Source organism: Nerophis lumbriciformis, linkage group LG32 (genome assembly GCF_033978685.3).
Source record: "Nerophis lumbriciformis linkage group LG32, RoL_Nlum_v2.1, whole genome shotgun sequence".
Taxonomy (NCBI): domain Eukaryota; kingdom Metazoa; phylum Chordata; class Actinopteri; order Syngnathiformes; family Syngnathidae; genus Nerophis; species Nerophis lumbriciformis.
This window is the reverse complement of record NC_084579.2, coordinates 2,583,033-2,585,532: the sequence shown is the minus strand read 5'-3', so window position 1 is coordinate 2,585,532 and position 2,500 is coordinate 2,583,033. Positions and strand designations below refer to the sequence as shown.

The 2,500-nt window shown below is 26.8% G+C and overlaps 1 protein-coding gene across 1 annotated transcript in view; it reads right to left on the bottom strand.

Annotated features, from left to right (window-relative positions):
* The window catches only part of stxbp4 (syntaxin binding protein 4), a 92,810-nt gene that overhangs the window by 8,683 nt on the left and 81,627 nt on the right, over nt 1-2,500 (bottom strand). The gene's annotated exons all lie outside the window — the stretch shown is intronic.

Sequence of the window (2,500 nt, the reverse complement as noted above, 5' to 3'; positions counted from 1 at the left end):
GAAATATTGATGTATTAATATGATGTACAGTAAATATTGTGCTTATATTTAATACCAACTAACTGCTGTAAAACTATTGTAGTCATACTGTACTTGTATGTAATATTACTGTAGTAATACTGTACTGTAGTATTGTTGTTGTAATACTATTGTAATAGTCTAGCAATAATGTAGTAATGCTGTACTTTTATTGTAATATTACTGTAGTATTGTTGTAGTAATACTATTAAAATGTTGAAGCAATAATGTAGTAATGCTGTGCTTTTATTGTAATATTACTGTAGTAATACTATTGTAATATTGTAGCAATAATGTAGTATTGTATCAATACTGTACTTTTATTGTAATATTACTGTAAATGAATGATAAATGGGTTGTACTTGTATAGCGCTTTTCTACCTTCAAGGTACTCAAAGCGCTTTGACACTACTTCCACATTCACCCATTCACACACACATTCACACACTGATGGAGGGAGCTGCCATGCAAGGCGCTAACCAGCAGCCATCAGGAGCAAGGGTGAAGTGTCTTGCCCAAGGACACAACGGACATGACGAGGTTGGTACTAGGTGGGGATTGAACCAGGGACCCTCGGGTCGCGCACGGCCATTCTTCCACTGAGCCACGCCGTCCCTGTAGTAGTATTATTGTAGTAATACCACTGTATTACTCTAGTAATGCTGTAGTAATATTGTAATATTACTGTTTTGTGGAGTTATTTGTGTTATATTTGGTGTTATTATAGTAATGTAGTGTTACTGTAGTAATATATAAATACTGTAGAATTACTGTTGTATAATTGTAGTAATGCTGTAGTATCCTTATAATATTAATGTAGTAATACCACTGTATTACTTTAGTGATGCTGTGGTAATATTGTAATTTTGCTCTTGTATCATTGTAGTAATACTGTAGTGATATTGTAGTAATATTGTAGTAATACTGTAGTAATATTGTACTGCAGTGTGTTGGATGTAGTGACGATTTAGACGAGCTAACAATGTTTGTATGTTGGCATCATGAATGTAATGTAATCTAATGTAATGTAATCTAATGTAATGTCATGTAATGTAAAGTAATCAAATGCAAAGTAATGTAATGTAAAGTAATCTAATGTAATGTAATGAAAAGTAATGTAATTTAATGTAATGTCATGTAAAGTAATGTAATGTAAAGTAATCTAAAGTAATGGCATGTAAAGTAATGTAATGTAATGAAAAGTAATGTAATGTAAAGTAATCTAATGTAATGTCATGTAAAGTAATGTAATCTAATGTAATGTAATGAAAAGTAATGTAATGTAAAGTAATCTAATGTAATGTAATCTAAAGTAATGGCATGTAAAGCAATGTAATGTAATGAAAAGTAATGTAATGTAAAGTAATCTAATGTAATGTCATGTAAAGTAATGTAATCTAATGTAATGTAATGAAAAGTAATGTAAAGTAATCTAATGTAATGTAATGAAAAGTAATGTAAAGTAATCTAATGTATGTCATGTAATGCAATCTAATGTAATGTAATGAAAAGTAATGTAATCTAATGTAATGTCATGTAAAGTAATGTAATGTAAAGTAATCTAAAGTAATGGCATGTAAAGTAATGTAATGTAATGAAAAGTAATGTAATGTAAAGTAATCTAATGTAATGTCATGTAAAGTAATGTAATCTAATGTAATGTAATGAAAAGTAATGTAATGTAAAGTAATCTAAAGTAATGGCATGTAAAGTAATGTAATGAAAAGTAATGTAATGTAAAGTAATCTAATGTAATGTCATGTAAAGTAATGTAATCTAATGTAATGTAATGAAAAGTAATGTAATGTAAAGTAATCTAATGTAATGTAATGAAAAGTAATGTAAAGTAATCTAATGTATGTCATGTAATGCAATCTAATGTAATGTAATGAAAAGTAATGTAATCTAATGTAATGTCATGTAAAGTAATGTAATGTAAAGTAATCTAAAGTAATGTCATGTAAAGTAATGTAATGAAAAGTAATGTAATGTAAAGTAATCTAATGTAATGTCATGTAAAGTAATGTAATCTAATGTAATGTAATGAAAAGTAATGTAATGTAAAGTAATCTAGTGTAATGTAATGAAAAGTAATGTAAAGTAAAGTAATCTAATGTAATGTCATGTAAAGTAATGTAATCTAATGTAATGTAATGAAAAGTAATGTAATGTAAAGTAATCTAAAGTAATGGCATGTAAAGTAATGTAATGAAAAGTAATGTAATGTAAAGTAATCTAATGTAATGTCATGTAAAGTAATGTAATCTAATGTAATGTAATGAAAAGTAATGTAATGTAAAGTAATCTAATGTAATGTAATGAAAAGTAATGTAAAGTAATCTAATGTATGTCATGTAATGCAATCTAATGTAATGTAATGAAAAGTAATGTAATCTAATGTAATGTCATGTAAAGTAATGTAATGTAAAGTAATCTAAAGTAATGTCATGTAAAGTAATGTAATGAAAAGTAATGTAATGTA